A 13,990-nucleotide genomic window follows, 5' to 3' on the forward strand; every position below is an offset into this window, starting at 1 on the left:
TGCAATATCATGTCTTCTTTTACATTTATCATTAAAATAATATATAAAATGTACATAGCAGCACTCTCACTCCATTGGTAAAGTGGCCTCAAGTTCAGTAATTTTAACTCCTCATGTGCTTGCATTATCCCTTGCAGTTTTGTTGCTGGAGTTTAAGAACTTTCAATTATATTAGCTTGGGGCACCTACATGGCTCAGTGGTTGAGTGTTTGCCTTTGGCTCGGGTTGTGGTCCTGGGATCCAGTTTCACATCGGGCTCCTCATGGGGAGCCTGCTTCTCCCTCTGCCTATTTCTCTGCCTCTCTGTGTCTCTCATGAATAAATAAACAAAATCTTTAAAAATTAACAATACATTATATTAGCTTGTACAGCTTATAATTTTTTATCTATACTTATTATCTATATCACAGCTTTCAAGTGTTTTAACAAAGCATTACTTGACCATATTCTAGCCTTGAAAATGCCTAAAGACAGATGCAGAACTATTCAGTGACATGTGTGAAACTACTGTAATGATCTCAATATCTGACAGACGGCTACAACATAATGCTGCATGCAGAAATATATTTTACTTTCTTCTATAACGACAATATTTTGTAAAAGATGAATTGATTACAGAATAAATTATTAAGGTTTAAAGAGGGTTTTTTTTCCTAATTCCAAATTAAACTTATAAAATTTGCATGTGGTTTGCAGTCACCACTGATCGCCATTGATCTGACTTTCATAGCAAAGAAACCATGTGGAGAAAGACGTGTGAAAAACACACAAAAACTAGCATGTGGTTTTTTTGTTGTGTGTGTGTTTTTTTTTTATAATTATGTATTAAGCCTCGTTCGTGGTGATTCTTTCATTTTTAATTTTGGTTGCCTGACTTAAAATTCTGTTCCTACCAGAAATCATATCTCTAACAGAGATGATTTCTAATATTCTTTTCCAAGAATTCCCAGCATTTTCTTTCAAATAGTTTTAATTATTATTTTGCATTTCCTTGATCACTTAAAATTCAAAAAAAAGACCCACAGTATCTGAAAAAAACAATAATATTATCTTAGAAAATATTTGAATGGATTTAGTTTAAAAATATATCAAGCCTGATTTTTATAAATATTGATAAGATGGAGTCTGCTCAGATCAAACTGCTAATTTGATTTTCATACAATTTCTTGTTCAATTTTCTAAAGTACTTCTATACAGTATAATGAAATATTTTTAAAAATAGGAAAACTGCAGAGAGGATTAAATTATCACTATTTCTAGAGAAATTATTTTATACAAAGCAAATGTAAAAGAATCAACTAAGAAACTGGGAGAGTTTGGAGAGAGGACTACACACAAAAATTAACTATTAGAAAACATATGATACCATAATTGAATTTCCCCAAAATTATCCCACAAATTATAAGCCTGGTCTAAACATTTTTATCAAAATATAACTAAGCAATGTGATATTTAATCTGAAAAATATCAGCAAACTAGTCAACTAAGGCCTAAAGAAAGCATACCATTTAGAAGGAATTAGTAAAATAGATCACTAAGTTAAAGTAAGGAGAATAATGTGGCATAACAGCTAGAACTGATAGAAAGAACCCAAATATAATGCAACCAAATATAATGCTCTAACAGACACAGGACGCCTAGAATTTGTGGTATGTAAAGATGGCGATTAAATTAGGAAAAAAAAAAAACTAGTTTTAAAAAACTATTATACAGAATTCTGAGGGAAAATAAAGCCTCAATTCTTATTTTAAAATATTTTTAAGTAAGCATAACTGTGAAATCATGTGAAAGAACTATAATAAAAAACTGTAATTGTTAAAAATAATTCCAGAGTCAACAATTACCTTGCAGAAGGCACAAATCTCAAAGCCACAAAAGAAAGCTCTGATACTTCAGCAAAAATCCATCTCATTTGGGGTTTATGCCCTAAAGACAGCTTACCTTTCTTTCAGTTAGCCATTGAATACATTTGTATGGGTCATAAGATGTGTTCTGTGTACATTTCTAAACATACAAAACATGGCAATGAACAGATCAACCAGAATTTCTGCCCACATTGTTTCTCAAGGAGTAGAAATAGGTAAGTGGATACATCATGTCAGATGGTAATAAATGCTATCACAGAAAATTAAGCAGGAAAAAAATGGTACTAACAAAAACTTTTGAATAAAAGAAAGACGTACACCTGAGTGGTTCAGTTGATTGGGCACCCAACTCTTGATTTCAGTTCAGGTCATGATCTCAGGATCCTAGGTTTGGGATGAGCCCCATCTCAGGCTTTGCACTAGGCAGGGAGTGTGCCTGAGGATTTTTCCCTTTCCCTCAGTCCCTGCCCCTGTCTGCACCCTCTCTCTCAAATAAATTTAAAAGAAGGAAGGAAGGAACAGAGGAAGGAAGGGAGGGAGGGAGGGAGGGAAGGAGGAGATTGGTAGTATGCAGTATTATCAAAGGTATGAAGAAAAACATATTTCCATGTATTACCAGTGAGATTATTCATTGGTACAATCTTTTTAAAGAGGAATTTAACCACATAACATGTACAAAACCTCTGACTCAACAAATTTCATTTGAAGGATTTAGCCAACAAATATATTTGGGCATAATTCATTTATATGTATACAAGTTTATTTTTACAGCATTGTTTGTGTAGAAGACCTGTAAGGAAGTTTGCTGTTTTTCAGTAGACAATTAGATAAATAAAATATGAACATCCATAGAAAGTACTCCTATATGCATCTATTAAAAAGAATCAAGAGCATTTGCTATGATAATCTGGAAAGTGCTTTTAAAATATAAAGCAAATGACGGAAGAGTTTGTATGTATCATCCTTCTGGTACAAAACAAGATGTATCTATGTGTTTGTGTATACGCCTGAAAAAATTCTGAAAGGCTGCACAGAGTTAATTCTGGGCATGTTGTAAGAAAGAGATAGACACATTTTTCTTTGTTCTGCTGAATATTTTCACTACGTGCCTTGTTATTTTCTTAGAAATAAAAAAAATTAAACAGTGAGGCAAATATTGTTCATTTTGTACAAGAAACTTAAAATGGCCTCATGACAATATTGCATTAGATTAGTGATCAAAATAAATATTCAATTTGTCCTATGAGAATGGCTGGTACAAATAAATTATGCCAACAAATCCTCTACGGGTTCTAAATTATATTGGCTGGATGACTATAGCAATCACATTAAAAGCATAATTAGCAAATTGCTATCTCAAACTGTGATTAAAAAAAAAAAGACGATGACAGACTACATCACAAACTGCCTTGGTCTTCTTGGCTGCTCTAACAAACTATCATAGACTGGGTGGCACACAAACAACATACATTTATTTCGGCCAGTCCTGAAGGCTGGGAAGTTCAATATCAAGGCTTCAGCAGATTCAGTGTCTGGTGAAGGCCTGCTTTATTGTTTACAAATCATCATTTTCTTGCTGTGCCTGACATGGCAGAAAGGGAAAGGGAGTTTTTTGGGGGGGTATCTCTTAAATGGATACTAATGTCATTCATGAGGGGTCCACTCTCATGACCTATTTGTCTCCTGAAGGTCTGTCCTCTAAATACGATCATACTAGGCTTTAGGATTTCACAAAGGAATTTGGGAGAGAGGAGAACACAAATTTGCAGTCTATAAGACACAACAGTACCATCTTTAATTTATACAACCATTGTAGGACCGTTTAGTTATACAATATAGAGAACAGTTACAGGACATTGATACCTAACATGGTTATGTGTATGGAAAATAACTTTATATAGCATTTGTTTATCCATCTGTCACATTATTATTTTCTTTAGAGATTGTGACTCACTCATGACTCCTATCAGGAGCTGCTCTGACTCTCATATGCTCCAAGTTTTATTCGTCTCCTGTGTGGTAGGGTTTCACCATCAAACTTGATTCATACAGCAATTATTAAATCTTACTCTGGTATGTAGCTATCGTGGTGCTGAGAAAGCAAATCCCCTAAAATGACAGTGGTTCACTCTACACTGTAATGTACATGGACACAGAAAACAAATGCTCTAAACCTGTCTTGACAAAACGCATTATTTTCCCAGGGCTGTACAAGCTGATTAATAATGAGGAATCTCAGTGATTTGGAATTCAATAGAGCAGACACTCTTCTCATCTAGTGATGTGACACTGTAATAGCTTATTTTACTGGAGGTGGTAATAAAGGCTGCATGACAAAAAATAAAAATAAAAAGGCTCTATGACAAAGCATCAACTATTTTTTACCTAGAGCTTAACCAATTTCCAGGAAAGGAAGATGAATTCTGTGTGTTGTCATTTATTCAAGAGACCTCATGAGAAGGAATGAATTAAATTTGGAGGAATGCTATTGAAAGAAGATTATCTGATAATTTGAAGATGCCCATTAAGATTCTTAGGTTAAAAAAAATAAAAGGTATGTAAGGGAATTTTAACATCTTATGAAGGAGTCTTAAAGTTAATTTTTTTCATATGAAATTTTTACCCAGACTTATCCATCATCTCTACAGAAATTGCTCAACAAACATATGAAGAATGATGATTGCCATGAACTGAAACATTCCTTCTTGATAAAAAATAAAATAGTATTATGGGAATTCACTACCAAAAACTCCAAATAATTAAAACTCAGAGATACAAACAATAGCCTCATCTAAGTCAGGAAATATGCCTGCAAAGTAAATTATGCTTGGTGTAAAAACTGAACTATCTTTTGCCTAATTCTCTACACTTGCAGAGACTATAAAAAGTAATTTGAGGGATTCTAGTAGCTATGTGTGACTTGCCATAGTTGACATTTCTCAGGTACTACCTCTTGCCCAGAACTATCCCCTTTTCTCAGATTTGTAAACGTTTCCCTTGCCTATTTATATATGTTTATCTTTGCTGCTTAGATACCTAGAACTAAATAGTAATGATTTAAAAATTCTAACTTAAAATCCTTTAGATAACCATAACACAATCAGATATGCAGAGTGCCGTGCCCACTCCCTTTTGTATGATGCATGCTGGGGCCCAGAATCCTAGGAAGGAACACAAGCTTGACCTGCAAAAGTCACCTCCACAAATAGGGTAGGTACCCGGGAAGCCCCAGAGAGAATGCCAGAGTGTGGAAATCTCAAGCACATTTTAGATAAATGTTTTAAGAGGCTGGGGAGGCTGGGAATATAATCTACCAAAAGGAACAGAATTATGTTAACATATCCAGTGATCTTGGCCTTTTTATAGCAGATCATCAGCCTGTCACCAGAGGTTCGGGACGTAGTAACCAGCCCCTCCAAAGAAAAACTTGCTAGCATTCAGGCGAGTTTAAGGTTATCACAAAACTACCATGCAATCCAGCAAAAAAACTACCCATGTTGATTGGAAAGTAAGGTAAATATCTAGACAACTGAAAATACTTCATAGGAGTTTTGAGGCTTTGTACCACCTCTAAATTTTTAGCTCGACAGAACATACATGGAAAGAGAAGTTCTGCTGTAACTGGGGGGTGACGCAAGCTCAAGGACACACAGACCCTCTCAGACACCAGGTCTGGTCAGTGGCACAGAGTGAGCCTCAGTCCTATGAAACAGTGGGGCAGACAGTGCTGCTATATACCTCCTGCCCCAGGCAGGATGGAGCCTGGACCCTGGTTAGACCCACGCAGGATACTGCCTTGGGAAGCTGAGAAAGAAATTCCAACAGACAAGGGTTCAGGAGTTGAAATGCTTACAGATTCAAGTCCAAGCACTTCTGTTTAGCATTCAGGGTCTGACTAAAATGTGGCTTCAACTCAACTTTATAAAATCACCTTATGAAAATCAATTTTCCCACCTTATGGGAGCTGATCAAATAAATTTTGGGACAGGCCTCAAGTCTTAGTGTCTCAGTGTTTTCTGGCATTTTTTCCATGTCTAGAAAGTCTTCCCACACCCCCCACCCTCTTAGCCATCTAGTCAAACAAATCTATCATTGAAGGCCCTGCCATTCTCATAGAACTTGAACTGAACACCACTTTGGAGAAAATTCTCTTCTTTTCTCTGTATGACAGATGACTTCCTGCCTTTCATAATAATAAAAAAAAAAAAAATGAAGCTACATTTCTTGTCTCCCTTTCAAGTTTGTCACATTTTGAGGAAAAATTAATTATAATTAAAGTATTTGTATACGCCGCATGGTGCTTTGCCAAAAAATAATTTTTAATAAATATTTATTAAGCCATTAATACAGCAAGTTGACTTTAGAAGGCATGTCTGGGCAAATCAGTATTCACAAAAAAATAGGGAGACGGATGCACTTATCTGGAGTCATGGCAAAGCAAACTAAATCCTCCTTACGTTTTGGGGAATTCCACTGAAAAAGACTATTCCTTCAAGATGCATAAAACATTACTAGTCCTCAGAGGGTGGTTGAAGGGGCATTGCAAAGGTGGTAAATTCCATATTTTTTTTACTGCTTGTTTTTTTTACACCCATTTGCCATGTTTTCGTGCATTTTGATTTTCCTTCAAGTGTTTATTTCTCTCAGTGGAAAACAGATCCTCCTGGGCCTTTAAAAATGATTTAATTCTTAATACCAAAAGCTCAGCAGTCTTGAGCAGTTCTGCAACACAAACCATAGCATATGGGTCAAGACTGAAAGCACTGCAGTGAGAAATCAAAATTCTAGAGAGATACTATTGGGCATGGAGGAACGCTATAAAGTGAAGATCATTGTAACTGATGAGTTCTCAATTGTCCATTTCACCCTCTCAGGTATGGGCTGTTCCTTTTAGAAATAAAGGATGTTTTGGCAAGCTAAACAATAAGAAATCTGCGATTTTACAGTGGTAAACAATTGAAACTTATATTGTTAATATCCACATTTAACACTGAGGAGAGGAAGGGGAATTGCCTTTGTTGCCTTGGAACACTCTTTAAATGAAAATTTATAAGGTCATTTGGGACATACAAATTCCAGGAGGTCATGCATATTGACTAAAGAACATCAGTCTGAACTACAGACAGACTGCTTTGGTCTTGTGAGAATTGAAGCCATCTGAACATCTTTAAAACACCAGACCAATTCTCAGCCTTTAAGAACTTCCAAGGCAATTCTTGGACAACACAACATACAAAAGAAAAGGCTGTGGATGTACCACGAATGTATTACTCAGTAGCACTGTGGATAAGACAGTGTTATTTAAGAATGAACGCATTCATCACTCCAGGGTGGAAAAGGGTCTGACTTTTTCACAAATAATTCCAGCTGGTAATTTTATAACTTTTTCATAAAATTTTTTAAGAATGTCAAAAAGGAATTTGCTATAACATCATGAAATACAAAGACTGAATTTACCAGTGGGCAGGGTTGATTACTATGCAAAGAATATTGTTATTGGTCAACTGAAAATCTTTAGGAACTGAACTTTTTATTGTATAGAAGCCATACACACTTAAGAAAGATTATATACCTCTGGTCTCTTGGTTATTTTTTTAAATTCTTTACTCTGACCTTTATTCTTACTCTGCTTTCTCTGTGCTATATGAAGAACTGAAACATAGTTTCTCTACTAAGAATACCACTAAAACAAAGAAAACTTCCTACTGCAATACAATTATCATAGAAGGTATGGGAAAAGAGGAATTACGATAAAAAGTAAAAACCCATATTTTCAAGTTATGTTCAGGAAGGCAAATACAGAAATGGGGCAGTGGCTATAAAGGGATGTAAAATCAAGAGAGTTAAGAAATTTGATGCAGAAAAAAAATTTTCTTTGGAGCAGTATCTTTAATTATGCAAGAATGCTTGGGCTCTGAAGCCCAAACCAGGAGGGTGACCTTAGGTTAGGTGTGGAAAGATGAACTATGCTTAGTAATAGGAAGAAAAAAGGAAATATTAGAATGACATAAAGATAGATAGATAATATGGTGCTAATCTATGAAAGTCTTTTATGGCTGTCCTTAATTTTTCAAAAAATAGAAATGAAGGTCTTCAGATGCTAATGAGAATGGAAAAAAAAGAAGTTCTAGAAATTTGATTTAAAAAGGCAAGGGATAATGTAAGGGATAATCTCTAAGGTATCCACCAAAGATCTCTGTTTCCTGCTATTCTTGGGCTATGATTCCCTTCCTGTAAATGGAAGCGGGACTTAGTGAGTCACTTCTAATAACTAGGACAGGGCAAAAGTGAGGGAGTGTTGCTTGTGAATTTAGGTTATAAAAAGACTGATTTTGAACTCTTTCAGCCCTTACTCTAGAAGAAAAAGCTGCCATGTTATGGGCTGTCCTTGGAAGGGTCCACATGGCAAGGCACTGATGTCCCTCATCAACAGCCACTAAGGACCTGAAGACAGCTAACGATCATGTGACTGAATTTAGAATCAGATCCTTCCCCCAGTGAAACCTCAGAAGGCTGCAACCCCATCCAACATCTTGTTTGCAGCTTTATGAGACACTTGTAGTCAGAGGTATTCATGTAAAAGTCACCTAAATTCTGACCATCAGAGCTTGTGTTACTAATTAGGTTTATTGCTTTAAGTTAGTTGAGAATGAGATCATTTAGAGGTTGCGTTGGTGATAGAAAAGCCTATATTATGATGATGGAAGTTAGTGGCTGGAGTATGGAGAAGGACAAGATCATCTAAGGAAAGGATACTGAGAGACTGAGAGACCAAGACAGAAGAGGATAATATTAAAATCAGTAGAGACAACAGAAAGAGTTAGATATAGAAACAATAAGTCAAGAATTAGAATCTTCAGGAAACTAGAGTGCCTCAGTGCTAGTAGATCACTCAAACAGTAATAGGTTGGGGGTGATCTGATCTCATAGCATTAAGAGTAAAAACTGCATTTTTCATGAATCTATGATACTCACTATCCCAAAAAGGTTGAAGAATTTTACTGAATATGTTGACGATTATTCAAAAATATTATCACTAGGTCATTTGGAACATAAATATGGGGGAGTTTCTAACCTGCCCCATTTCCTCCAGAAAACCCTCCCTTAATGCTCAAGTTGGAGATAATTACTATCTATTAGGATCTTATACTTTTACCTATCAAAAGACTGACCACAGTATTAGGTGATTATGGTATTGTTTGTGCCCTTTCAATTGACCCTTATTTAGGGTCATTCATACTACCAAGGCCATGAATGTTACATTCCAGCTGCATTCCCAATACTATTCAGCATTTGCTTATAACATACTAGTTATTTTATTGATATTGTTGAAGAAGGAAAAATGAAAGATTTTGGGGGGATGCTTGGATGGCATCCTACTTGATTTGGGCTCAGGTCATGATCTCGGAATCATGGGGTGGAGCCCCGTGGGGCAACTGCACTCAGTGTAGTCTGCTTATCTCTCTCCCTCTGCGCCTTCCCTAGGTTGTATGTATACATGCACTCTCTCTCTAAAACAAATAGATAAATAAATAAAGTCTTCAAAAAAATAAAAAAGGTTTTGCTGTTGTTATTGTTTGGTAGATTTTTCTTTTTCTTTTGTGAACCATCTTTAAGGCATACATCATTGAGAACTGTATCAGGTATATTCTAAGACCTCTGTACCTATAATTTATTTAATCTTCACAATCTCCTTTTGACATTAGTATCGCTACAGTTCCCATTTTTCCAGATTAAGAAACAAAAGGTAGAAATGCTTCTCCAGCATCACATGGTAAGGAACAGATAGAGCCAGGTTCCAAATCCAGGAAACCAACCATTTGCTAAGGTAGAAACACTTGACAGTGATAAAGACTTCTATGACATGGTCCAACACACACCATTTTGAGCCCATTAGAAAACAAAGCTATTATTAATAGTAAGAGAATGGAAAAGAGATCGTAGAAACACTTCATTGATTTCAAAGTGTTTCCACTACCAGTGATGAGGATTTATATAATTCAAACAACCTCAGTGGTGCATGAAGAGGTGAAATAGTGAATAAAAATATCAGCATTTCTAGTATCATCAATCACAAAGTGAGTCAGCAGGCTTGAAGCAATCTCTTACTGACGATATTTCTAAAATTGATCATTTAAACAAGGTAGGGAACATAAAAGAGCTGGACATGCCTAATGATATTTGATCATCCTTGAACAGAATTTTGAGGGAGATGAGGTTAAGATGAAATAAAAACTGGTTTCACTCATAATTAAATAAAAAGTCTATCAACCTGAAATATTATTTGTATAAGATTATTTCAGCAAAATGAATTAAGATTTTTAATATTATTTTAAGATTTAACATTTTATTCATCCTTCAAAACTCTCAGATAGATCTTTATATAGAAAATCTGCAACTCATCATAAAGATGTAAGTTCTTTTTATATCCTATAAACAGCACATACTTGTCTTTTTCTTTCATCCTCATATTATCCTCCAAGATTTCATGGAGATTGTAGTTGTTTACAGAAAGGAAAATGGTATGAATTGGATTATTCAAAGTCCTCTCCCTGTTGTTTAGGATTCTAAGAGGAATAGGAGACACAAAGTTATTAATAACTGTGGTATCATTAAGATGTCTGGTAAAATTGCACTATAGCCTGCTATTCTACAAGACCTGCATTTAAAAGATTAGACAGAAATTATTTAAGAAAAGGTTATCTGAAAAGACTGAACATCACTGTAGGCATATGAACATACACAGGAAGAAGGTGAAAAGTGTAAACTAATCTCCAGGATCCTTAAGTGCTTTGTATGGAAAATATCTAGTTATGCCATTATTAAGCTGTTTTAGTATAGCACTAAAATGAGTAATTTATGTATTATATTTATGCATAAAGAACCAAGCTATTGACAGTAAATTATAGAAGTAAAGTAATATGCCTGCAGAATATTATTAGAATTCTCGATTACATGGTTGGTGGCTTACTCAAAGAACACATCAGAATAGAGCAAGTATTAAGAAGTAGTGATGAAAGAAGGACTTACAACATATTCCTAAGGTAAGAAATGATTATATTAAAAGATTATTATATTATGCCTGGTAGGTGAGAAGTATTTTAATAAAGATGGCAATATTTCAATTCGGGTTCATACTACCTAAGCCTCGACACAGATAACATTTTCAATTTTGAACATGTGATCGGAAGGTTGTGTTTTCCCCATATATCCCTTGAAATACCTTGACATATCTTTCAGCACCTTCAGCACCAGGCATAATAAATGAGCATTTTCCTTTTTCATTTTGTCATTAGACCAAAGGATAAATAATATAATGTGAATGATACAGAATTTCTTGTGTTAAGTGAATGCATATGTTTGTATATGTATGTATTGTATGTATATGGATATGTATATACACACATACTTGTTACCAAAATTCTATTAATATAATCACATGGCTGTAAATAATACATAATTTAATTAGAAGTAGAGGCAGAAGAGGTGAAAAAATTGAAGGATAGATATGGGGAGTAAATATAGGTTTAAAGATATATTACTCATATAAAAAGATGTTAAGCTTTACAATTGTATCTGAAGGTGACAGTATTGCAGTATTATAGCTATAATGACATTTTGGAATCATCTCCTCTAGTGGTTCATAACTAAAAACAGATCTTAGTGAATTTTTTTTCTGTGTACAGCAGACCCGGCCCTCCTCTAAACCTACCAAATCAGGATTCTCAGGGTAGGACTCAGAAAGGGTTGAGATATGCATTTTTGATTAAGTATCTCAGATGAAGTAAAGTTTCCTCATTTTACTTCTTTTACCTAAGACAGCACATTCTAACTCCTAAGTTTTACAAAAAATATTTGGTAATAAAAGGAGAAAATATATTTTCTTCATTGTCTGAAAGCATAGAATTTAAATGTTATCCCATTAAATCATAACGCTGCATCGTAATTATTTTCCTAATCGTTTGAAAAAACAAATACCTCAAAAAAATGTCATGGTGATATGTTAGATCTTCATTGTTATACAAAGTCTTTCAAAGAATGTAAATGAGAGAGAGGAAAGGAAGTCTTGATATAATCAGTGTTTCTTCTTGTAGTAAGATTTGAAAGCAGGAGCTTCTTTGGCTTGATATTTATATTTTATCACAACTGCAGGCTGGATGCAGGCTTTATTCTACAACTTTTCCAATTTTTAAAAACATGAAACTTTATTTTCCTCCAAAATTAAATTCTGGTGTCCTTGGCAAGATAATAGCCTAATTATTCTGTTGCTCCTTTTTGTATGTTTTACTGCTGTCACTCCAAACACAGTGGTTAAGGCTAATGGCACTGGAGTCAGACAAATCAGCCATCATCTGCCAATTCATCAACTCATGTGATCAACTTGCCCCTTGGCTATGATCCTTTGGATGGAAAAGTAGCCATGTTCTCGCTACTCATTCCTCCACAAACATATTGAACAGCTATCCTATCAGGGACTACAGTATAATCATACACTCAAACTTCATTCTTTGTTTCCAGAATGAATCATCAGCAAGAGATGCATCTGTGAATGACACCTATTCTGTCCTGTATGGCTTTTAAAAGCCACGCAGTCCCATTTTGTACCCAGCAATGTATACCTTAACCACTATCTTCTAGCCCACTCCCTGACCTCTACTTTTGATGCAGACTCTAGAAGGTAAGATGAAAGCAGAGACTCATAGTATCCTTTTATCTTTGAGTGAATCCAAATTGGCCTTTAAAGAATGTTCATGAAATGTCCTATTTTTATCACATCATTTTCTCTATTTTTTAATCTTCCTGAAAATATTGTAACTTGTAGCTGTGTTTATTAAAAGCGAAACTTTGAAGGACAATATACAGCTAAAACAGGAAATTTCTTTCCTTTGCACTTGTTCTAAAAGACAAGTTAATGGGTTTACCAAAACTCACTGTGCTTTCTATGATGCAAAGTTTTAGTGGCTCATAAGACTTTATTCTTTTAACAACATGTTATACAGCCTGTGCTCTCAGGACTTGGGACAAAGATACTACAAGCTAACAAACTTGTATAACACAACAAGAATGTACTATTTTCTTAACCACTTACTATTTATCTTTTTGACTATTTTTTGCCAAAATACCATACCAGAAATTTTATACCGATTCCCCTAACAAAGAGATTTGTATGTATTTGTATTGTATTTGTATTGTATTTGTAATGGACTCTTCCTTAATTTCACTATAAATGTTATTCTAAGTTTTAGTTGCAAAATGTACCATTGTCATCAGTTCTTTTGTGGTTCAAGGATTCCTTCTGAGCAGTTTTGACATTTTTGTGTACCACAGTACAACAAAACAATAAGCTTCAGTAATGAAAACAGTTATGGTAGTGGCATACAGGCAGGCACATAGACCAACGGGACAAAAGAGAGAGCCCAGAAACCAACTCACGTATACTGTTAACTAATCTTTGACAGGGGTGCGAAAAATACTTCATGAGGAAAGGACAGGCTTTTCAACAAGTGGTGCTAGGAAGAGTAGATATCCACAGGCAAAAGAGTGAAATTGATCCTTGTACTGTACACAACAATCAAGTCAAAATGAATTAAAGATTTCAATGTACAACCTGATACTGTAAAATATCTTAGAACAAAACAGAGGAAAAGCTTCAAGACATTGGGCTTGGTAATGAACTTTTTAGGCAAGACACCAAAAGCACTGGCCACAAAAGCAAAAAAAAAAAAATAGACAAGTGGGGTTTTATCAAACTAAAAACCTTCTCAAAGCAAGGGAAACCATCAACAGAGTAAAAGGACAAGCTAGGGGAGCCTGGGTGGCTCAGTCAGATAAACATCTGCCTTCTGCTCAGGTCATGATCTCAGGGTCTTGGGATTGAGTGCCTCATTGGGCTCCCTGCTCAGTGAGGAATCTGCTTCTCTATCTCCTCTGCCTGCTGCTCCCCCCTGCTTGTGCTCTCTCTCCAGCTCACTCTCTCACTCTCACTCAAATAAATAAAATCTCTAAAAATAAATAAGCTATTAAAGAAAACTTTCAAAATCATACATCTTAGGAGAAATTACTAGATCCAAAATATTTCAGGAACTCTTACAACTCAACAGCAAACATCAAATAGACCCTTTAAA

The 13,990-nt window shown here is 35.1% G+C and overlaps 1 long non-coding RNA gene across 1 annotated transcript in view; it reads right to left on the reverse strand.

Annotated features, from left to right (window-relative positions):
* Positions 1–13,990, reverse strand: part of LOC119871165 — a 34,607-nt gene that overhangs the window by 3,597 nt on the left and 17,020 nt on the right. The window contains exon 3 of the long non-coding RNA XR_005356617.1: positions 10,313–10,432. This is a non-coding gene — a long non-coding RNA (uncharacterized LOC119871165). The remainder of the gene's footprint in view (positions 1–10,312; positions 10,433–13,990) is intronic.

The sequence above is a fragment of the Canis lupus genome, chromosome 3 (genome assembly GCF_011100685.1).
Source record: "Canis lupus familiaris isolate Mischka breed German Shepherd chromosome 3, alternate assembly UU_Cfam_GSD_1.0, whole genome shotgun sequence".
Classification (NCBI taxonomy): Eukaryota; Metazoa; Chordata; class Mammalia; order Carnivora; family Canidae; genus Canis; species Canis lupus.